The following is a 26,226-nucleotide window of genomic DNA, read 5'->3' as shown; positions in this document are numbered from 1 at the left end:
GTTGTTTTTGTTACTGTTGTTGAAATAAAAGCCTTGAAATGCCTTACGGACTAGAACTGACAAGAACATAAAAGCCATGAAGGAAATACGACTAAAGAGGCATTTGAAGTGCAACATGTTGTGAAATGCTCTAAATAGAAGTTAAAATTGCACAGACTAGTGTTAGTGGCATGAGGTGGGCTGTTAGAGGGGAATTTAGCAAGATAAAAAGGTCTGACAATGGTTTGTTCAAATCGAAAATTCGATTTAATTCTCAGGTTGCAAAATAAAACGAAAAGAAAAAGCAACAAAACTGTTTGATGTTAAAGTTAAAACGAATGAGCAGGAATTCGTGATTAAATAATGAAAGCAGAGGTTGTTCTATTGGAGGTTTACTCCGATGATTTGTATGTCAACAGCAAGCAACAGCAGACTAAACCTTGAGCAGCAAATTAAAGTGACAAACTTGGGTTTTTTTTTTTGCTTATTTTAGTGATGTTGCTATAAACTATTGTTAAAGTTTTAAATTAAATTCTCATTTGTTTTTGTATTTTATTTCATTTTAATTATTATTACTTTAGAAATTTCTTGGAAATTTTAAATATATTTTTATTGTTATTTATTTAATAGAAGTAATCATGTTTTTAGTTATAAACTTGTGGTCTGTATATATGAGATTTGTACTTGTTTTTTTTTTTTTTGTAATTAAAATGATTGTTTATTGTAAGAGTTTCTGGAAAATTATGTTGTTTGGTATTTAAATGTAACAAGTACCATTTATTTTGTAAATATTTTTAAAATAAATTTTAATTGGAATTTGTTTTAAATTATATTCTCTTTGATGTGTATGTAAATAGGTTATAGGTTAACTTTATTTTGGGGTTTTTTTATATAAAGAGTTTTAATGTATAAAATTGAAATTAAAAATTAAAATTGTTTAATATTTTACGTATTAATTTTATGAACAAAAATGTTGCTTAAAATTAGTTATTTTTAGAATTTGAGATAAATATCAGTTCAGATATTAAATTTATCTGGAACTTGAGTAATTACTGATACAATATTTTATCTTGAACTTGAGTCTGTTACTGATACAATTTCGAGTCAACTTGAGTCTATAGCTGGCTTAATTGCTGTCTAGAACTTGAGTGGGTTACTGTTTAATTTTCTGTTTCGAACTAGAGTCAGTTACTGACTCGATACCTATCTGACTCTATTTCTGTCTATAGTTCAAGACAGTTTCTAACACAATTTCGATCTTGAACTTGATCCAATTACTGACTACAAGTCTCTCTAGAACTTGAGCCAATTACTAACTCTTTTTCTGCCTAGTAATGGAATCACCTAAAGACTTGATTTCTATCTGGATTTCGATTTAGTTATTAGCTCTGTTTCCGTCTTGAATTTGACTTTATTTCCGTTTGGAATTTAACCAATTACTGACTCGATATCAGCCTAAAATTCGAGTCAGTTAAGGAGTCGATTTCTAACTAGGATTAAAGGCACTTGTTGACTCAATTTCTATCTAAAATTTGAATCAGTTATAGACTCAATTATCGTCTGAAACTTGCATAATTTCGACTAAATTTTTCTCCAAAAATCCGACACGATTTCTGTTTAGGATTCGAGTCGTTTTTTTTAGAATTTGAGTCAAATACTGACTCAATTTTTACCTTAAATTTAAGATAGATGATGACTAAATTTTTGTCTAGAATTTGAGTATTTTACTGTACCAATTCCTACTTAGAACTGGAGTCAGTTTCGAGTTCAATCTCTCTCTATATATTAAACCAATTACCGACTAACTGGAGCCAATTACTGACTACTAGTCTCTCCAGTTAAAGACTCGATTTCTATCTGGATTTCGATTCAGTTATCGGCTCTGTTTCCGTCTTGAATTTGACTTTATTTCCGTCTGGAACTTAAGCCAATTACTGACTCGATATCACCCTAAAATAAAGAGTCAGTTAAGGACTTGATTTCTAACTAAGATTAGAGACACTTGTTGACTCAATTTCTATCTAAAATTTGAATCAGTTATACCCTCAATTATCGTCTGAAACTTGCATAAATTTCGACTAAATTTTCGTCTTAAATTTAATTTAGATTACGACAAAATTTTTGTCTAGAACTTAAGTGTTTTACTGTACCAAATCCTGCCTAAAACTGGAGTCAGTTTCGACTCCAGTCAATTACCGACTAATGTCCGAATTCAGAGAGAAGAAAAGAAAACAATTTTTTTTTTTAATTTTTATGAAAACTACTCTGCAGGGTTGGGGGGTAATGACTACATTTTCAATTACAATTACATTTGAAGTAATTGTAATTGAAGTTTTTCCAATTACAATTATTTGTAATTGTAATTGAAGTTTTGACAATTACAATTTTGTTCCTTACAATTACATGTAATTTATAATTAGTAATACCTTAATGACAATTGCAAGAAATTTTAATTGGAAACTTCAATTACAATTACAAGTAATTGTAATTGGTAAAACTTCAATTACAATTACAAGTAATTGTAATTGGTTATTGGCCAATTACACATTACAAGTAATTGTAATTGGAAAAACTTCAATTACAATTACAAGTAATTGTAATTGGAAAAACTTCAATTACAATTACAAGTATTTGTAATTGGTTATTACTCAATTACACATTACAACTATTTGTAATTGGTTATTGCTCAATTACACATTACAAGTAATTGTAATTGACCATGTAATGTATTACTTTGTGCATTCATTACCCCCCATGCCTGCTACTCTGACACTTCTACTGCTTCTGAATACAGGCCTTAATTTCTGTTTAGATTTTGAACCAGTTTTTTACTTAATTTTTTACTCAAATTTGTTTTTTTTTACCAAAATTTCCATTCTTTATAATTTCCAAGATTTTACTAATTACAACAAATTTAAGCTTTATTTTATTGGTTTAATCAAATAATTGGATTAAAAATCCTAAACCAAAACTAAAAGAAAAAAAAATACTTTAACAATACATTGATTAGCAGTAAATATTGTGCAAGTTAATGAAATTGTAATAAATAAGAAAGAAAAAAACCAACTCTGAATACAAAATCCGAAAAGCAAATATGTGTGCTTAATATTTAGTCAAGGACGACAACTGGCATTGTTAACAACACTCAAAGAAAATGAACAAAATAAAACAAAATAAAGAAAAATTTTAATCCCTATTCCTTTATTAAGTATTAGCTCAACTGTTAAGACAAAAAAAAAAAATGCTATTTAAAGCAACGACACACATATTAAGGTGACAAATTACATATTTATTCCATGAAAAGCAATTTGTTTATAAAAGCAAATCCTGTTGTGTTCTGCTAGAGGCTAACGTGTGTCTTATTAATTACTATATTTTAACTAATTGCTTTAGAAAATTTAAACCTAAAAAATAACATAACAGGGAATTGTATTTCTTTTTAATATCGATTTTAGGCTTTAAAATACATTTATCAAAGTTTAATGCTTGTTTTATTTTACACGTTCAGGTTTTTTTTTTTTAATTTTTTGTTGTTCTACTAGTTTGCTATTTTTGTATTACTCAACCAGAATTTTTAACTAAACTATAAGTATGATTATGTATTCATGTCCTTTTTTCACTCGTTTTCTATAGCCAGAGTTTATTGTGTTTTCAGGGTAAATATTCATAAAAAAATTCGAATAATAACAACAACAAGGCAAAGCAAAAATGTTTTTGGTCAAAAACTTTTCTTTTTAATACTCTACCCGTAAAATACTATAAAACCACCAAAGCGTATGAGTTATGAACAAATATGTATAGTTATGAATGTGAGTAAGTGTGTGTGTGTATGAGTGTTTGTTTGTGTTATGAAAAGTGTGTGTGTGTATGTGTCTGAATATAATATAAATGTGTATATTACTCACATCTCTACAAACACTGCTATGTTGGGACTAGAGCGTATGAGTGATGAACACTTACATTCACAATTCAAATATTACTTATACGTACGTCGTACAGTAAACAGTGGGTTTTGATCGAAAAGAAAATTTAGTTATAACTGCATACATACGTTTTTTATAAATTGCTGTCACAATTGGAGACATGATAGGAATGTTATAGAGCAGGTTTGCTAGCCCTGCCCAAATTAATGTTTAAAAATTGGGTCTGACTAGATTTCTGTCTAGAAGTATGTTACTGTCTTGTTTGTATCTAAAAATTAAGTCACATTTCTATGAAAATTGAGCTAGTTATTGGTTAGATTTCTGTCCAGAAATTCATCTGATGTTTGGCTAGATTTTTGTCTAAAAGTTGGTCCTGTTTCTGTCTAGATATTGAGGCAATTTCTGGCAACATTTCTCTTTAGAAATTGGGTTATGTTCGGCTAGATGTGTGTATAGTTTCTAACTAAATTTCTGCATTGAAAATTTACCAGTTTCTCGCTACATTAATGTCTAGATATTGGGTAATTTTCTGTCTATATATTGAGCCAATGCCTGTCTAGATTTCTGTCTAAAATTTGGGCTATGTTCTCGCTAGATTTTTGTCTAGAAATTTGGTCAGTTTCTGTCTTGATATTGCGCTAATTTCTGGCTAGATTTTTGTTTAAAAATTTTCTGGATAGATTTCAGTCCAAAGTTTTTGTCTAGTGTTTTGTCTGTCCAGAAATTCGCCCGGTATTTGGCTAGATTTTTATCTAGAAATTGGATCAGTTTCTTTCCAGATAATGGCAACATTGCTGTTTAGAAAATAGGTCAGTTTCTCGATAGATTTTTGTCTAGAAATTGGGTCATTTCTATCTATATTTTGAGCCAATTTCTGGCTAGATTTTTGTTTAAAAATTTGACTGGTTTCTGACTAGATTTCTGTCTAGATATTGAACTATTATTCTTTATATTTCAATCTATAAATTGAACCATGTCAGGCTAGATTTGTGTCTAGAAATTGTGAGTATTTCTAGCTAGATTTGTATCTATTTAGATATTGAACCAATTTTCAGAGAGATTTCTGTATAGCAATTGAGTCAGTTTCGGGCTAGATTTTAGTCCATGTCAGGCTAGATTTGTGTCTAGAAATTGAGAGGTTTCAGGCTAGATATGTATCTAAATATTGAACCAATTTCCAGAGTGTTTTCTGTATAGAAATTGAGTGAGTTTCGGGCTTGATTTTAGTCCATGTCAGGCTAGATTTGTGTCTAGAAATTGAGAGTGTTTCTAGCTAGATTTGAACCAATTTCCAGAGAGATTTCTGTATAGCAATTGAGTCAGTTTCGGGTTGGATTTTAGTCGATGTCAGGATAGATTTGTGTCTAGAAATTGAGAGGTTTCAGGCTAGATATGTATCTAAATATTGAACTTATTTCTAGAGAGTTTTCTGTATAGAAATTGTGTTCGTTTCGGGCTAGATTTTAGTCCACATATTGAGCCAATAATACATTTTTGTTCAGTAATTGAGTCAGTTACTGGCTAGATTATTGTCTAGAAATTAAGTCAGTTTCTGTCTAAATATTGAGCCGATTCCTAACTAGATTTCTATTTAGACAGTTTGGCCAGTTTCTGTTTAAACTTCTGAATTGAGCCAATTTCTGGCCAAATTTTTGTGTAAAGAAACTGGTTACTAACCAAATTTCTGTCTAGAATTTGTTTCAAAACTTTCAATTTATAAAATATTTTCTTTTATTAATTCTTAAAGGTAACAAATATGAATTCCTGCAGACTATCTAGGGACAATTTAGCAACGTACATAATTGACAGTTAGATGGACAGTATAGTCCGTCCTTCTGTCTAAGCGAATGAATTTATTTTAAAATTCTTTATTTATTTTAGCTGCACACTGGGTATTAGACTCCAGAGTATTTGTGAGTGTGTGTTTTTTCACAGTTTATATAAAACACCTTGTGCATGTGTGTGTTTGTATGCATTTAGCTGTGTGTGAGTGTAATATACTCAATAAAAATTACATGTCTGTTTGTTTACGTGCTATTTTACTATTTCTGAGAGTGTGTTTTTTTATTTTATTATTGGTTTTTGTTGTATTTTTTTTATTAATATTCCTCCTGCAATGAAACACGTTTCTATTATAGAAAACCAAAACCATAGTCAAACTGTGAAAAAATACGTACGTTAACAAACGTAACGAATTTTTTTTTTTTTTATTTTTATGGCTTAAAATTGAGATTTCAAAAAAATTTTATTTTTAACCCATTTCTATAACTGTTTGAGTTAGTTTTTCATGTTTTTTTTTGTTCATTTCTTTCTTGTTAAACATGTGAAGCAACAAATTTTTTTCTTTAACAAACAAGAGTTCCTATACATTAGGGGTAATAAATTTAACACTATTGTTAATGGTGCGACTATAAATTAGAAACGGCAAATTGACTTTTTCTCGTAATCGATAAGGCGATTAAACGTCCCTCTACATCGCCATAAAAATCGTTAAGGAATCATTATTAATCAGTTAGTTATGATGAGAGGAAATAGTGTTAAAAGTGTAGAGTATTTATAAACAAAGTTACAAACGCTTGTAATGAGAGTACGTTTTATTTGCCACAATTAAATAAAACACTTTAAATAGTTTTGAAATTGTTGAAACTTATAAAACACTTTTCTTGTTTTTAACTGAATAAATAAGTGTGTGTAAAAAAGAAAAACTTACTCCCCCCTCTTAAGAGACTTCCGTTTAGCAATTACTTACTCATACTTATTGTTTCATTCCTGCCAAACCAAACCAACCCTATCAACCAACGTAAAACAAACAGAAAACTGAAATCAAATTAACGTCGTTATTGTGTACGTTTTTTGCGCATTTCTATATTTGAAATTTCTCATACGTAATCGATGAAAACAATAAAAAAATAATAATCAAATAAACGCAAAACTTTAGCGCTTTAAAAGATTTTTTGCGTTTTTTTTTTTTCGTATTTTCATATGGAAAATCAATTATTTAGTGAAATCAAAATAAAGAAAAAAATAACAATAACAACAGCAGCTTTAGTGTGAGTAATCATAAAATAACAATTTTTCCTCCATACATTTACTTTTGCCCCAAAAGCTTGTTGAGGTATTTTAGGGAAATTTTAAAATTTATAAGCAAAAATATAAAACACGTTTAATGACACATTAATAAGCTTTTAGCTGTAAGAGATTTTCTGTAATTTTGTTAAAAAAAAATTTATGTTAAAAAAGTCTGTTACAGACAATTAAAAAATCAATAAAATTTTTTTTAACAAATTAACATATTTTAATTTTTTAAAAATATTTCATCTGATTTGGAAACCATTAAATTTTATAGAAATTTAAATAATTAAAAAGAAAAATTTTGCCATAAAATATAAAAATTCTATAAGTATGAGTATTATGATGTATATATTTGAATTTTTATTTGACTATATTATACAATAATGCCATTAAATATTCCATTATAGACATTTTCAACACCAATAACGTAATCTGTATACACGGTTATAAACAAAAAATATTTATTAATATTATTTATATGCCCATTTATAGGTTATGCTTTACCAAATGGTTTTATATGTACTACATACAAAAATTCTTATATTTTCAAAAGATTTACTTCAGATTTTATTTTATTATTTTATACACCAAGGGTCATTTTAACAATATACGGTTGTTACTGTTTGTATGTGTTGAGTTGAGGTTTTAAGCACAGCCCAAAGGTAATTTCAGGAATATGTGTGCTTTAGCATGGAACGATATGTTTTACTAGGATTATTCACAAAAAAAAATATATAAAAAATGTTTTTTAACGCTAAAGATTCATGTGGTTTATTATTTAAGTATGACACTTATTAAAGGTGTCAGAAAGAAACATATAAGAGTACCCCGTTAAATTTGTTAGTAATGTAATAAGTAGTTTAAAAAATCTATGTACTCGTCACTACAATTTTTACTACGGTCTCAACAAAAGTTAAATCTTTCACGAATATTCCATGAATTTGGTTTAATTAAGCTTAAGACTTGTTGTGATAAAAAGACTAACTAACTAACTAACTAACTAACTAACTAACTAACTAACTAACTAACTAACTACCAACTACTACTAACTAACTACTAACTAACTAAGCCTAACTAACTACTACTACTAACTAACTAACTAACTACTAACTACTAACTAACTAACTAACTAACTAACTAACTACTAACTAACTAACTAACTAACTACTAACTAACTAACTACTACTAACTACTAACTAACTAACTAACACTACTAACTAACTACTAACTAACTACTAACTAACTACTAACTACTAACTAACACTAACTAACTAACTAACTAACTAACTAACTACTACTAACTAACTAACTAACTAACTACTAACTAACTACTAACTAACTAACTAACTACTAACTAACTAACTAACTAACTAACTAACTCTACTACTAACTACTAACTAACTAACTAACTAACTACTAAACTAACTAACTAACTAACTAACTAACTAACTAACTAACTAACTAACTAACTAACTAACTAACTAACTAACTAACTACTAACTAACTACTAACTACTAACTAACTACTAACTACTAACTAACTAACTAACTAACTAACTAACTAACTACTACTAACTAACTACTAACTAACTAACTAACTAACTAACTAACTAACTACTAACTAACTAACTAACTAACTAACTAACTAACTAACTAACTAACTAACTAACTAACTAACTACTAACTAACTAACTAACTAACTAACTAACTAACTAACTACTAACTAACTAACTAACTAACTACTAACTAACTAACTAACTACTAACTAACTACTAACTAACTAACTAACTACTAACTACTAACTAACTAACTAACTAACTAACTAACTAACTAACTAACTAACTAACTAACTAACTAACTAACTAACTAACTAACTAACTAACTAACTACTAACTAACTAACTAACTAACTAACTAACTAACTAACTAACTAACTAACTAACTAACTAACTACTAACTAACTACTAACTACTAACTAACTAACTAACTAACTAACTAACTAACTAACAACTAACTAACTAACTAACTAACTACACTAACTAACTAACTAACTAACTAACTAACTAAACTAACTAACTAACTACTAACTACTAACTACTAACTAACTAACTAACTACTAACTAACTAACTAACTAACTAACTAACTACCTAACTAACTAACTAACTAACTAACTAACTAACTAACTAACTAACTAACTAACTAACTAACTAACTAACTAACTAACTAACTAACTAACTAACTAACTAACTAACTAAAATCTGAATTTTCAATAAAAATTTAAATTTTTAATAAAAACTTCCATTTTTACCGAATATTTATTTTTTCACGAGAAGTCCAATTCCTTAAAAAATCAAATTTTTACTAAAAATCCTAAATTTCAATAACAATCCGATTTTTCGATCAAAAATCCGAATAAAAATTCGAATTTTTACTAAAAATCCTAAATTTCAATAAAAATTCAAGTTTTCAATAAAAATTTAATTTTTCAATAAAAATTCAAGTTTTCAATAACAATCCGATTTTTCGATAAAAAATCCGATTTTTCGATAAAAAATCCGAATTTTCAATAAAAATGACAATTTTTATTAAAAATCCCATTTTTTTTCATTAAAATTCGATTTCTTGAAAAAATCAAATTTTCAAAAAAAAATCCGAGTTCTTACAAAAAATCCAAATTTTCAATAAAAATCCGTCTTTATGCTTTCCAATTTGTGTCGTTATGTGGTAGGATAGGTAAATACTTACGTTTATAGTTATTTAAAAGTCATTACTAGACTCCTTCTATGTAATGCAGGCGTATGTATTAGTCATTGAAAAGTATGTTTCAGAGAAAGTACATGTCATTACCATGCTTTGATGTTACAACCTAGCTAAAACATGACGACTATATACCGTCTACATTACTTAAAAGTAGTCTAGTAATGACTTAAAAATAACTATATACGTAAGTACTTACTTTTTTACAAAAACTAAATAAAAATTGTCAAAATTAGTAGTAGACGCAGTTTGTTTTTCAAAACAAAACTACTTGCTTAACTCCATATTTACAGGTAGATACTTACCAAACTCACTACTTGTAAGCGAACGTGGTAAGTACTTGCCTCCAATGTCATCATGTTTTAAAATAATGATTTAAAATGCAGAAATACAATTTATAACTTTTTCTTAAAAATTTTCATTTAAACCTTATGGATGGAATTGGCTCTATAAGGGAGGGTTACAACAATTTTATGTTTTTAAACTTTTACAATAAATGTTTAATGTTAAAATTTCTGTCAGAGTTTACAAAACCGAACAACTTTTAAATATGTATTAAAAACTTCCCCAGTCAAGAAATTTTACTAAATATTTTGTTTAAAATAATTGTTTAATCAACTACATAAATAAAATATTTCTCATAAATTTTGAAGTCTCAGTCTTTAGATTTAATTGTAATGTTAATTAAAAACGTTGTTCTTTGACACTACTCATAACTTTTATTTTAGCTTCTTCTTATTATTCTATATGTCCTACCCTCGTAACTGTCACCCATAAAGTACATTAATGAAATTAAACGTTCAAGCGCGCATAAGAATGAATGAATAAAATACAGTGTGTTAATGAAAACATTTAATGGTCCCATTATAGTTAAATCTTTAATTTGCAAAATACATACCTGGAACTACAAGGAAGATAAATTAATTATACTTTGAGGGCACAAAAGTGAGTGAACGAAAATAAAACTTAATTTAATTTCACCTTCGATTTGTTGATTCAATTTGTACAATTTTTCAACAGCAAATGCAAAAAGAAATCGAAGGAAAATATTGTGGAAAATTGTGTTTGTTATTCTTTTTTTTTCTAAGAAAAATATACAAACGTTGTCCAAGGACATTTGAACAGGGTGTTTTTAATGTCAGCTGATACTTTTTTTAGGAAAAAAAAAAAATAAAATTTGATGAAATTAATCTTTTTTAATTTAATATACATTGTGTTTTACATACCTTAAGGCCTTAGGGAAAATTCAAAAAAAGTCCTTACAATTTTATTATCACCTAAATAAGTGACTAAGAAAGTAAGTAAGAGTGAGTGTCTTTTAACACATCCATTCATTCATTCATTCATATTTATTTAATAATATTAAAAGGTATAATATAATGTATCGTATTATGTTGTGTATATTATGCTAATGTCATTTGACTTGACTAAATAAGCAATGAAGAGATACATCAGAATTTATAATGACGACAGTGGGTTGACTGCATATAAGGCTTTGTTGGAGACATATTTATTACTTACTTATCAAGTACAAAATATAAAATGCACCTGTGTGCTGAAAAGTAATTGTATTTCATTTTTTATTCAAACTAAATTTGAAATAAATATAAGTAAATAAGAAGTCTATTTATTGACACACACACACATACCTATTTAATTATGTGTTATTGATTGTTTGCTGCAATAATGACTTAATCCTGATTGTAACGTCCTTTAAGCTGAAAGACCAGCGTATTGACTGAGGTACTATCGTTGGTTAGTTAGTTAGTTAGTTAGTTAGTTAGTCAGTCAGTCAGTTAGTTAGTTAGTTAGTTAGTTAGTTAGTTAGTTAGTTAGTTAGTTAGTTAGTTAGTTAGTTAGTTAGTTAGTTAGTTAGTTAGTTAGTTAGTTAGTTAGTTAGTTAGTTAGTTAGTTAGTTAGTTAGTTAGTTAGTTAGTTAGTTAGTAGTTAGTTAGTTAGTTAGTTAGTTAGTTAGTTAGTTAGTTAGTTAGTTAGTTAGTTGTAGTTAGTTAGTTAGTAGTTAGTTAGTTAGTTAGTTAGTTAGTTAGTTAGTTAGTTAGTTAGGTTAGTAGTTAGTTAGTTAGTTAGTAGTTAGTTAGTTAGTAGTTAGTTAGTAGTTAGTTAGTTAGTTAGTTAGTAGTTAGTTAGTTAGTTAGTTAGTTAGTTAGTTAGTTAGTTAGTAGTTAGTTAGTTAGTTAGTTAGTTAGTTAGTTAGTAGTTAGTTAGTTAGTTAGTTAGTTAGTTAGTTAGTTAGTTAGTTAGTTAGTTAGTAGTTAGTTAGTTAGTTAGTTAGTTAGTTAGTTAGTTAGTTAGTTAGTAGTTAGTTAGTTAGTAGTTAGTTAGTAGTTAGTTAGTTAGTTAGTTGTTAGTTAGTTAGTTAGTTAGTTAGTTAGTTAGTTAGTTAGTTAGTTAGTTAGTTAGTTAGTTAGTTAGTTAGTTAGTTAGTTAGTTAGTTAGTTAGTTAGTTAGTTAGTTAGTTAGTTAGTTAGTTAGTAGTTAGTAGTTAGTTAGTTAGTTAGTTAGTTAGTAGTTAGTTAGTTAGTTAGTTAGTTAGTTAGTTAGTTAGTTAGTTAGTTAGTAGTTAGTTAGTTAGTTAGTTAGTTAGTTAGTTAGTTAGTTAGTTAGTTAGTTAGTTAGTTAGTAGTTAGTTAGTTAGTTAGTTAGTTAGTTAGTTAGTAGTTAGTTAGTTAGTTAGTTAGTAGTTAGTTAGTTAGTTAGTTAGTTAGTTAGTTAGTTAGTTAGTTAGTTAGTTAGTTAGTTAGTTAGTTAGTAGTTAGTTAGTTAGTTAGTTAGTTAGTTAGTTAGTAGTTAGTTAGTTAGTTAGTTAGTTAGTTAGTAGTTAGTTAGTTAGTTAGTTAGTTAGTTAGTAGTTAGTTAGTTAGTTAGTTAGTTAGTTAGTTAGTAGTTAGTTAGTTAGTAGTAGTTAGTTAGTTAGTTAGTTAGTTAGTTAGTTAGTTAGTTAGTTAGTAGTTAGTAGTTAGTTAGTTAGTTAGTTAGTTAGTTAGTTAGTTAGTAGTTAGTTAGTTAGTTAGTTAGTTAGTTAGTTAGTTAGTTAGTTAGTTAGTTAGTTAGTTAGTTAGTAGTTAGTGTTAGTTAGTTAGTTAGTTAGTTAGTTAGTAGTTAGTTAGTAGTTAGTTAGTTAGTTAGTTAGTTAGTTAGTTAGTTAGTTACAAAAGATAGCAGGAAAGAAAGTTTTAACGCTGAGGCTAAAAAGGGATTTAAAACCGCACTTTATTTTCTGCCCTTAAGTGTACCTTGAATTTATGTATGTCTTCATATTTACTACCAACACAAGATTGTATTTAACTTTATGTTTGCAGAAAGCTATTAACTAATTTAAGTATTTATTTAAATTTTAATTGGAAAATTTATTTCTGATAAAAATACTTCAAAAAGATTTCATTGTTGAAGGCTAAAAAGTAATTGCTCATAAATTATTTGAATGAAACAATTAAATTTTATGTAAATTTAAAATTAAATTGCAGCAATCAGTATACGGTAGAATAAGATTGAAGTATTTGTGAAAGAATTCAACAAAAGATTAAAAGCAATAAACGATAATAACAACAAAAACAACAACAATAATAATAAGATGCATAATAATTGTACTTCAACTAAATCTTTATAAATTTTATTTATATTTCCTATACTTATTTTTATTTTTATTGCTCATATTGAGAGTGAAATGCAAAACAACTATGAGAATAAAATACATACTCTGGTAAATATTTTCTTGTTTATAGTTTAATAAAATGTAAGAGGAGAGACAGAAAAAAAAACTATCAACTGCAACATCTACAACTTTTACAACAATATAAATATTTTTTAAAAATGCTGTGTCAGTTTTTAAAGGATTGCAACATACACTTGTAGAGAAAAAACTAGGATATTTAAATCGCTTACATATACACAGCATGTCACACATACATACATTGATGCATAGTTACTCACACTACTATAGAATGGGTATATTTTTTAACATAGATTCAATAAATCCCTTTTAAATAGTATTTCTTCCATTCCACTAACTTTTTGGTTAAGCTCCTTAACATGAAAGGAAGTTATCATTACTATACTGCCCCTAAGTAATCTGGTTAGTAGTCAATCATCAATCACCCCACGAACTATTGGGGTACTTAAACGTAAACTTTCGTTCATTCCATTATTTTTTTTGGATTTTACTTGCTACGATGCTACTTTTAACGTAACCCTAGTCGTTTGCTATTTGAGTGCCAGCCACCCCCCGAACTACTGGGGTACTTAAACGTAATCGTTCATTTTTTTCTTTCTTTTTTTTGCCTTTTCCTTGCTACGCTGGCATTTTAAACGTACTCATAGCCGTTTGCTGTTTAAGTGCGAGTGTGTGTCTGTTTTGTGTACCAAGCAACTCAAGTGTTTTAGAGTAAATAATTTCAAGTTCGTGCAAAATTTTGAAAAATGTTTAACATTTTTATTTAACTTTTGAAAAAAGACCTTTTTCCAGCAGCATGCATTTACCTTATACGACGTGTTCTTTGTGTTAAAAAGAAGGTGTTTGTGTTGTATAGTTGGGTGGTGACTTAACGTGACCAACTGTGTTTACCTGGTAACAAATTAAATAATTGTTGGTTAAGAATGTTATAAGAAATGTTTAGGAAATTAATGGGACATGTCCTGAAAACAAAATTAGTTGTAAAGAATTCTTTGTGAAGTTAAACCGTTCGCAAAATACTATTGTGACGTATTTGAAACAAGTAAAGGAATTTTTGAGTTTTCCTTAGGAAGACCTTTTCTTAAGGAAAATGGTTTTCATTAGGAAGAATTTTCTATTGAAAAGAGTTTTCTATAAAAAGAGTTTTCTTAGAAATGTATATTTTCTATACAAAAGGAGTCTGTTTTCTATACAAAAGAATCTTCTTTAGTAAGACTATTTCTATCCAAAGAATCTTCCTAAGGAAGACATTTTCTTTACAAATAGAGTCTTCCTTAGGAAGACTTTTTCTATACGAATAGAGTATTCCTTAGGAAGACTTTTTCTATACATAAATAGTATATTTCTATACAAAAATAGTCTTCCTTAGGAATAGTTTCTTTAAGAAAACTTTTTCTATATAAAAAGTGTTCTTTAGGATGGTTTTTACTATACAAAAATAGTCTTCCTTAGGAATAATTTATTTAAGAAAACTTTTTCTATATAAAAGTGTTCTTTAGGATAGCTTTTTCTATACAAAAAGAGTCTTCCTTCGGAAGAGTTTTTCTATACAAAAATAGTGTTTCTTAGGAAGGCATTTTCTATACAAAAAGGTTCTTTCTTACGAAGACTTTTTTATACAAAACAGTCTTCTTTAGGAAGACTTTTTCTAAACAAAAATAGTTCTGATTAGGAATACTTTTTCTATACAAAAAGAGTCCTCCTTACTAAGTATTTTTGTACACAAAAGCAGTCTTCATAAGGAATACCTTTTCTAAATAGTCTTTCTTAGGAAGACTTTTTCTATACAAAAATAGTCTTCCTTAGGAATACTTTTTCTATACAAAAATTGTCTTCCTTAAGAAGAAAAATTTAAAAATTTTTGAATTCAAATTTTATTGAATTTCTAAATTACAAATAAAAACTTTCGACATTCAACTAGAAATGGTGTTTTGTTAATTAAATAAAAAAGTATGGTTTCTTTTTTCATTACAAGCAAAAAACTAACTTACAAATAAATAAAAATTATTGTAAAAAGGAAAAATAATAAATTTAAATTTGAAAAATTAATTGAATACTATTCAAATATGCAAACAGAAAAATTCACAATTTATAAAATACAGTTTATAACGGATAAAATTTCATAGTTAGTTGGGTTTTGCTTCATTGCTCTTGAATGAAAAAAACTGAAAAAAACTAAATGAATGGAAATTCAATGGGTTGCAGACAAATGAATTTTATATATTCATGAACGAACAAATATCTATGCTAAACTACTATAGTATGTATAACAAATAAATGACAAAATTGATTTGTTAAATTTGTACTTGAATTTGTTGTTGGCAATCAATTTAAAACGGACGGACATTAGTTATACAAAGTGTATAAGTAAATTCTAATAAAATAATAGGAATAATAATTAAATTTTCCGGAAATTCTAAATGGCTGGTCACATTATGGATAACATCATAAGTCGTCGATATTGATTTTATTTTATAACAGGTTTGTCTTCTCTGTTTCATGCTACGCTTATGCCACCGCACTATGGGTTTAATGTTTTCAATATTTGTTAGTCTGTTGTTTTATTTATTTTGTTTGGTTGTTTGCTGGGAGGTAAATGAGTGATAAAGTGAGTGAGTATGTGTATATGTCTGAATAGATATTCTACACCTACTATTTCTATAAATTTTACATACTTTTTCTTACACACTTTTGAAACGTCCTACACAAGTTTTTATTTATTTATTTGCCACAGGGGCTAATCTGTCTGTCTGTTTGTATATGGCTGCTAGTCTATAAAGTCTTTTTAAGAGGGCAGGGCTGGCAGGGAGGTCAGGCAGCTGTTTTTGTTTTTGGTCTCTACATTTTATAACTACCAAAGTAATTTTTCTAAGAATACATCATCAATGTGGGAAAATTTATTTTGAAAAAAATATTTTTAGTCTTTTTGTTTAAGTATTTTGTTATTAAACAAAGCGCCTTTAATAACAAATATAAAAATATTGTGTGTATTTGTAAAGAAAATTGTCCAATACACCCACTTCCCCCAACAAACAAAACAAATTGAAAAGCCCAATTCACATAGAACACAATACAAAATAATCATAATGATAATAATACTTAATAATGACTAACAAGAGTAACAATTGGAAATCTATATAAATACACAAGTATGATGAGTATTAACAATTTATTTGTTTATTTTTTTTTACTTTGAACAAACTTTATAAAATACGAAGAATTAATGTTGCCATTGAAGAGCTTGTCAAATGTCAAGACCTTTTATCATAGAGCTCGTCAAGATTAAGTTCAGATTTAGATTTTTAAAAAGGTCATTTCTGTACGAAAAGACTCTTCCTTAGGAATACTAATACTATATGAAAACAGTCTTCCTTGGGAAGGCTTTTCCTATACGAAAACAGTCCTCCTTGGGAAGACTTTTCCTATACGAAAACAGTCCTCCTTGGGAAGACTTTTTCTATACAAAAACAGTCCTCCTTGGGAATACTTTTTCTATACGAAAACAGTCTTCCTTGGGAAGACTTTTTCTATACGAAAAAAGTCCTTTTCTTTTTTCCTTAGAAAGACTTTTTCTATACTAAAACAGTCTTCGTTAGGAAAACAGTCTTCCTTGGAAAGACGAAAACAGTCTTTCTTGGGAAGACTTTTTCTATACGAAAACAGTCTTTCTTGGGAAGACTTTTTCTACATTAAAACAATCTTCTTTAGGAAGACTATTTCTACACGAAAACAGTCTTCCTTAGAAAAACTATTTCTATACGAAAAATGTCTTCTTTAGGAAGACTATTTCTATACAAAAAAGTCTTACTTAGGAAGATTATTTCTATACGAAAACAGTCTTCCTTGGGAAGACTTTTTCTGTACGAAAACACACTTCCTTGGGAAGACTTTCTCTATACGAAAACAGTCTTTCTTAGGAAGACTTTTTCTACACTAAAACAATCTTCTTTAGGAAGACTATTTCTACACGAAAACAGTCTTCCTTAGAAAAACTATTTCTATACGAAAAATGTCTTCTTTAGGAAGACTATTTCTATACAAAAAAGTCTTACTTAGGAAGATTATTTCTATACGAAAACAGTCTTCCTTGGGAAGACTTTTTTTGTATGAAAACACACTTCCTGGGGAAGACTTTCTCTATACGAAAACAGTCTTCCTTGGGAAGACCTTTCCTATACTAAAACAGTCTTCCTTGGGAAGACTTTTTCTATATGAAAACACACTTCCTTGGGAAGACATTTTCTATATGAAAACAGTCTACCTTAGTAAGAGTTTTTAACAAGATATTAAAATTGGTAGTAAAGATAAGAGAAGAATTAAGTTTTTCACTAAAAATATATTCCACTAACTGACCTGTCTTTCCAAAGAAATAGTGTTCTATTAAAAGTTTAGGTTATTTAAAATAAATCCCAAAATAATTAAAATTATTAAACTTTAAAAACAACAGCGATTAGCTGTTGTTAATTGAAGTATTTTGCCCATTTTTTATACATAATAAAATGCTTGACCAATAAAGATGTTTAAAAAAGAAATTACAAAAAAACTTTTCCTTAAAGAGAAAACTTGTTGAGTTAAATAATATAGAAAAAAATGACCAATTGATTAAAAACTTAACATTTTAAGCATAAAGTACTTAAATACAAAAACAAAAAAAATTAAACAAAAAAAGGCACTTGTATAAAATCCCAGATAATTCATCAGTTTGGCGAGGTAACAAAAAAAATTGTTAAATACTCACATAAAAACACTTTACCTTGCAATAAATATAAATAAAATAATAATAATGAAAATTAAAATAAAATAAGTGCGTAAAAGTGTGTGTTTGTTTGATTGTTTATATGTTCTGTATTTGAGCATGCCACATCTAGTGGAAGAAGTATCAATTAAATAGTATGTAAATCATGTTGCGTGCAACAATTGCTGACGACAGATTAAAACGAATTGTCACAGTGGAGAGGTCAGACAATCGAATAATTTTTGTTCATGTTCTTTTTTTGTTTCTGTACATACACTGTTTAAATACTTATTGCTACAAATAGTTAATCTTTATTAATTACTGAACATGCAACATGATTAATACATACACATTAAAATATATACATTTCCTATTAAATGGGTATATGTCTGTTTTCATATACATACATTCCTATTTACAATAAATAATTTATCTAATAATTACTTTATCATAACTATTTTATTTAATTGTTCCTTAATACACATAGATTTTGTTTATTACGAAAACTTAACTCAAACATACTCAATAGACCAGCCACAACAACAATCAAATATTTATTTGATTAATGATTTTTCTTCTTTTAATAGTTAATAACAAATTGTAAACCATTAAGACTTAATAATTTTCCATTGAAAATTTGTGTTATGGATTCACAATACAACACAATCAAGGACAAAAATTATTAGTTTATTATTTGTAAGGACAAGGCCGAAGTAAAAACCTTGTTATAAAATAAAAAAATGAAAACAAATTTCTTAAGTGAATATTTGCTCATACACACAATTTCTGGAAAATATTATTTTAAGAATTTTGAAAAAATAAAACCACCTTTATAAGTATAAATACTTCTACTAAAGTGGGTTTATTTTCTAAAAGGAATTAAAATTGTTTAGCTTTACTTACCAACCATCAGCACCTTCTCCTCTTCCTCTTCTATCTTAAGCTTTACAGCTTTTTTGTTCAAGCACACCTGTAAAAAAAAGACAAAATTCTAATGAAATAAATGTAGTATATTTAGGTTTGTAATATGTACTTTCATATTTAAACTGAAAACTTATTTGATTAACTAAGTGCAATTATATAAAAATATTAACAGCTGTTTTTTTATTACATTTATCTTTGCTACATTTATGACACAATTTTTCTCCCTCGTTTTATTTCCTCCTAAAGTCGTTTAAGTAACTGTTTCTGTTTTTACAGTTTTCAGTTTATGCTTGTTATGTTATTAATATTAAAAAGGAATTTTAATCTGATGTCACTGTCATATTACTATACATACTATATATAGTATAATTACTAAAAGCGTGACCACTATTTTGGGCAGAAAACAGTCAGTCTAGTCTATAGTCTAGTCCAGTCCAGTCTAGTCTAGTCTAGTCCAGTCTAGTCCAGTCTAGTCCAGTCTAGTCTAGTCTATAGTCTATAGTCTAGCCTAGTCTATAGTCTAGTCTATAGTCTAGTCTAACCTAGTCTATAGTCTAGTCTAGTCTATAGTCTAGTCTAGTCTATAGTCTAGTCTATAGTCTAATCTAGTCTAGTCTATAGTCTAGTCTAGTCTAGTCTATAGTCTAGTCTATAGTCTAGTCTATAGTCTAGTCTAGTCTATAGTCTAGTCTATAGTCTAGTCTATAGTCTAGTCTATAGTCTAGTCTATAGTCTAGTCTATAGTCTAGTCTATAGTCTAGTCTATAGTCTAGTCTAGTCTAGTCTATCGTCTAGTCTATAGTCTAGTCTATAGTCTAGTCTATAGTCTAGTCTATAGTCTATCTAGTCTAGTCTATAGTCTAGTCTATAGTCTAGTCTATAGTCTAGTCTATAGTCTAGTCTATAGTCTAGTCTATAGTCTAGTCTATAGTCTAGTCTATAGTCTAGTCTATAGTCTAGTCTATAGTCTAGTCTATAGTCTAGTCTATAGTCTAGTCTATAGTCTAGTCTATAGTCTAGTCTATAGTCTAGTCTATAGTCTAGTCTATAGTCTAGTCTATAGTCTAGTCTATAGTCTAGTCTATAGTCTAGTCTATAGTCTAGTCTATAGTCTAGTCTATAGTCTAGTCTATAGTCTAGTCTATAGTCTAGTCTATAGTCTAGTCTATAGTCTAGTCTATAGTCTAGTCTATAGTCTAGTCTATAGTCTAGTCTATAGTCTAGTCTATAGTCTAGTCTATAGTCTAGTCTATAGTCTAGTCTATAGTCTAGTCTATAGTCTAGTCTATAGTCTAGTCTATAGTCTAGTCTATAGTCTAGTCTATAGTCTAGTCTATAGTCTAGTCTATAGTCTAGTCTATAGTCTAGTCTATAGTCTAGTCTATAGTCTAGTCTATAGTCTAGTCTATAGTCTAGTCTATAGTCTAGTCTATAGTCTAGTCTATAGTCTAGTCTATAGTCTAGTCTATAGTCTAGTCTATAGTCTAGTCAATAGTCTAGTCAATAGTCTAGTCTATAGTCTAGTGTATAGTCTAGTCTATAGTCTAGTCTATAGTCTTGTCTATAGTCTAGTCTATAGTCTTGTCTATAGTCTAGTCTATAGTATAGTATTTAGTCTAGTCTATAGTCTGGTCTATAGTCAATTCTATAGTCTGGTCTATAGTCAATTCTATAGCCTAGTCTTTAGTGCAGTCTATAGTTTCGTATATAGTAACGTCGATGTCTAGTTTATAAAGCGGGTTATAATCTCATTCAAAGAATTAGTGGTTACTGTATTTCTTCAAATGTTTGCCACATTTACCTGAAGTGCCCTTTAGTTTTATATATAATTTTAACGAGATGGACATTTAATTTATAATTTTAATTAAAGGAAATATCGTTTTATTTGTATTTAGTATAACGATATAAAACAGCAAAAGAAAAAACTAATTACATGACAAATTCTTTATCAGTTCCCTTTTTTCGCTTAATAATTACTTGTTAACTCGTTGAGAAAGCAAATAAAGAATATTTGCAAAAACATCAAGTGTTCAAACTGGATTTTTGTTGCCAAAACTAAAAAAAAGTTTCTGCCAGAAATTACTCGTTTACATTAATACAATTTGGATACGCCTAAGTATTGTCATCACCAAAAAAAATTCCAAATTAAACTTTACATTAACATGAGAAAATTTGCTAGTTAACATTAAAACAAATTTCTTATAATTTTTTCTTATTTTTTGAGTTAAAAGTTTTATTAAAAATAATTGTGGGGTGCAAATTATAAATGTTTAAAACTACAACACATAAAAAACAATGTTCAGAGAGAGAGATTCACTTATATCCTCGAGCATTTCATACTGTTCGAATATAAAGAAAACGAATGTTTGGCTTGTAAGTTGGTATAAAATTCAAAATAAGAAAACAACAAAAACAAAACAAAATTGAAATAAAACTTATTTAAATGTCGAACACATACAACATTGTTTTCTTTCATTACTTTTATTTAATTTTTTGTATATTAAGTATTTTTTTCCACTCAGTCTTTGTTTTAAACTTTAAAATTAAACTAAAAAGTTTAGCTGGATAAAGTTAAATTTTTTTTTGGATAAAAAACAAGTATGTATGTATATGTAGTATGTGTTACATCGAATTGAGTTAAGTCCATTTAAAAGTTTCTTGATATTTAGATTGTTTTAGGGAGGGAAAAAATTTAATAAAAGCTGACTACATGGATACTCGCTATTTATGATTTATTATGTGCTTAGGAGAAAATAAAAACAATCAGTGTAAAAGGGTTTTAAAAAAAGTTTAGTAAGTAAGCAAAAAGTCTACTTTTTGGGCTTTACTTGTCGTTTTGATTTATAACCATTCTTATTTTGTTTGCAGTAGTAATAATTTTTAATATTTTTGTTTTATTTGCACCTGAAGTATTTGGTTGTATTACATTTATTATTTCATGTATCATATGACATTAATTTGAGCTGACATATTTTACATATGATATACATATTATACTATAAGACAGCCAAGAGCACTTTCTGGAAATCTTATGAAAGTGTTAATAGATAACAAAATGTTTTTTGCGCAAATTTGACAGTAATTTTTTATAAATCGGATAAAATGATGTAAATATTTATGTACATATGTGTGTATGTTCTCCAAAGTCAAAAGTACTAGTATATAATTGAGTCCATAGTGCTGTCTATATACTAGTCAATAGTCTATAGTCTAGTCTAGTCTATAGTCTAGTCTACTTATAGTCTAGTCTATAGTCTAGTCTATAGTCTAGTCTATAGTCTAGTCTATAGTCTAGTCTATAGTCTAGTCTATAGTCTAGTCTATAGTCTAGTCTATAGTCTAGTCTATAGTCTAGTCTATAGTCTAGTCTATAGTCTAGTCTATAGTCTAGTCTATAGTCTAGTCTATAGTCTAGTCTATAGTCTAGTCTATAGTCTAGTCTATAGTCTAGTCTATAGTCTAGTCTATAGTCTAGTCTATAGTCTAGTCTATAGTCTAGTCTATAGTCTAGTCTATAATCTAGTCTATAGTCTAGTCTATAGTCTAGTCTATAGTCTAGACTAGATTATAGACTAGACTATAGTCTATAGTCTAGTCTATAGTCTAGTCTATAGTCTAGTCTATAGTCTAGTCTATAGTCTAGTCTATAGTCTAGTCTATAGTCTAGTCTATAGTCTAGTCTATAGTCTAGTCTAGTCTATAGTCTAGTCTATAGTCTAGTCTATAGTCTAGTCTATAGTCTAGTCTATAGTCTAGTCTATAGTCTAGTCTATAGTCTAGTCTATAGTCTAGTCTATAGTCTAGTCTATAGTCTAGTCTATAGTCTAGTCTATAGTCTAGTCTATAGTCTAGTCTAGTCTATAGTCTAGTCTACTTATAGTCTAGTCTATAGTCTAGTCTATAGTCTAGTCTATAGTCTAGTCTATAGTCTAGTCTATAGTCTAGTCTATAGTCTAGTCTATAGTCTAGTCTATAGTCTAGTCTATAGTCTAGTCTATAGTCTAGTCTATAGTCTAGTCTATAGTCTAGTCTATAGTCTAGTCTATAGTCTAGTCTATAGTCTAGTCTATAGTCTAGTCTATAGTCTAGTCTATAGTCTAGTCTATAGTCTAGTCTATAGTCTAGTCTATAGTCTAGTCTATAGTCTAGTCTATAGTCTAGTCTATAGTCTAGTCTATAGTCTAGTCTATAATCTAGTCTATAGTCTAGTCTATAGTCTAGTCTATAGTCTAGACTAGATTATAGACTAGACTATAGTCTATAGTCTAGTCTATAGTCTAGTCTATAGTCTAGTCTATAGTCTAGTCTATAGTCTAGACTAGATTATAGACTAGACTATAGTCTATAGTCTAGTCTATAGTCTAGTCTATAGTCTAGTCTATAGTCTAGTCTATAGTCTAGTCTATAGTCTAGTCTATAGTCTAGTCTATAGTCTAGTCTATAGTCTAGTCTATAGTCTAGTCTATAGTCTAGTCTATAGTCTAGTCTATAGTCTAGTCTATAGTCTAGTCTATAGTCTAGTCTATAGTCTATGTCTCGTCTCTAGTCTAGTCATATAGTCTAGTCTATAGTCTAGTCTATAGCTCTAGTCTATAGTCTAGTCTATAGTCTCAGTCTAAGTCTAGTCTATAGTCCTAGTCTCATAGTCTAGTCTATAGACTCGTCTATAGTCTAGTCTATAGTCTAGTCTATAGTCTAGTCTATAGACTAGTCTATAGTCTAGTCTATAGACTACTCTATGTCTAGTATATAGTCTAGTCTATAGTCCAGTCTTAGATTAGTATTGTAGTCTATAATATTGTATAAAACTAAATTTAAAAATTTATTTTTATTTAATTAAAAAAAAAAAACATTTAAAATTCCAGTATTTGTTACTTTATTTATCTGTATTTATTTTTTTGCAACAAAATCTACAATATTTACTTTAAATATTTATATATTTCTAAGACCCTTAGGCCATGTGTTAATATTAAATATTAATTGTCTTTTGATTGTTTTAATTTTATCTTGTAGACATTAATTGACATTCCAAAAAAAAAAAAATACAAATTAAAAATTAATATTTTTTTGTTATAATTTGTGTAAATTGTAAAATTTGTGAGTCTTTTGTTAAGACTTATTAGTCTGTAGGAATTTAATTGTGCAAATGATAAAATTTGACTTTTTGGAAATTTGACATTTTAAAGAAACAAAGCAAAAAAAAAATAATTATCATTATTTATTTGATTGCCTTAGTATTTTGCACAAAAAAGCATACTGCCAGAAAATAATAATGTAAAGAAAAAAATATAAATAAAAACGTCAAAACTTGACAGTAGTTCTTTCATTCGTTATTTTTTTATCAGCCAACCAACTTGATTTTTTTTTCACAAAATGCATTTGTGATAAAGCCAACAGCAACAACAAAATATAACAAATTTTAAACAGAATATGATATAAAAAAGTAAAACAAAATGAAATGGCTTTTATTTTTTTTAACTCACAATAAAACACAAAACGGTACAGTAAAACTAAATTACAGTACTGTTTACACGCAGAAAAATTATATAGAAACATTATTATAAAAGGTTTACTGTCCCAACCATATTATGTTTAATTTATCACTGAAATGACAGACGCAATCATATAAGTATGTTGCTTTGCACCAAACGTATTACGATGTATCAACAATTTCTGCAATGATTGCGACAAACATATATTTGTTTGCTGTAATCATATAATAATTACAACAGAGTTTAAATGTTAAATTTAAACTAATATGAACTTTAGAACAGATTTAGAACTGAACAATAATTTTCTCTGGGTGTACAATATAAACACAGACTTTGAGTTCCAGTATATGTAAAAAGTTTTTTGTTACAAAAAAAAAAGTATGAAACTTTTCCGAGAGTTTTGAAACAAATGCTGTTATTTTGTTGATGTTGTTGGAAAAATAACACAAAAAAATACGTAAACAAAAACAGAATGTCAAAATCTTTTCATCATACTTTAAGCAGCTTTTGATTAGACAATGTTTGTTAGAAATAAAAAATAACAAAATATTATAGAAGTTTAAAAAGCAACTTTAAAGTTAAAATTATTTTGCATGTAAATGTTAAAATGTCGCTCTCTAACTGTCTGTTTTTAGAGTAAATCCCTTCAATTTTTGCGAGTAACTATATATTTTTTATGAATGACTTGTTACTTAAGTATTTTTATGTATGTATGTATGTATGTATGTATGTATGTATGTATGTATGTATGTATGTATGTATGTATGTATGTATGTATGTATGTATGTATGTATGTATGTATGTATGTATGTATTAGTATGTATGTATGTATGTATGTATGTATGTATGTATGTATGTATGTATGTATGTATGTATGTATGTATGTATGTATGTATGTATGTATGTATGTATGTATGTATGTATGTATGTATGTATGTATGTATGTATGTATGTATGTATGTATGTATGTATGGTATGTATGTATGTATGTATGTAGTATGTATGTATGTATGTATTGTATGTATGTATGTATGTCTGTATGTTAGTATGTATGTATGTATGTATGTATGTATGTATGTATGTATGTATGTATGTATGTATGTATGTATGTATGTATGTATGTATGTATGTATAGTATGTATGTATGTATGTATGTATGTATGTATGTATGTATGTCTGTATGTATGTATGTATGTATGTAGTATGTATGTATGTATGTATGTTATATGTATGTAGGTATGTATGTATGTATGTATGTATGTATGTATGTATGTATGTAGTATGTATGTATGTATGTATTGTATGTATGTATGTATGTATGTATGTATGTATGTATGTATGTATGTATGTATGTATGTATGTATGTATGTATGTATGTATGTATGTATGAGTATGTATGTATGTATGTATGTATGTATGTATGTATGTATGTATGTATGTATGTATGTATGTATGTATGTATGTATGATGTATGTAGTATGTATGGTATGTATGTATGTATGTATGTATGTATGTATGTATGTATGTATGTATGTATGTATGTATGTATGTATGTATGTATGTATGTATGTATGTATGTATGTATGTATGTATGTATGTATGTATGTATGTATGTATGTATGTATGTATGTATGTATGTATGTATGTATGTATG

General features: G+C 27.7%; 1 protein-coding gene across 6 annotated transcripts in view; it reads left to right on the top strand.

Moving 5' to 3' along the window:
- LOC119616555 (limbic system-associated membrane protein-like) overlaps positions 1 to 26,226 on the top strand; it is a 96,672-nt gene that overhangs the window by 55,407 nt on the left and 15,039 nt on the right. The window lies entirely within an intron of this gene.

The sequence above is a fragment of the Lucilia sericata genome, unplaced genomic scaffold (assembly GCF_015586225.1).
Source record: "Lucilia sericata isolate MDLA Ls3-8-SP2 unplaced genomic scaffold, ASM1558622v1 Contig000079F_arrow, whole genome shotgun sequence".
In the NCBI taxonomy this organism is placed as follows: domain Eukaryota; kingdom Metazoa; phylum Arthropoda; class Insecta; order Diptera; family Calliphoridae; genus Lucilia; species Lucilia sericata.
This window is presented reverse-complemented; position numbering and strand designations above follow the sequence as displayed.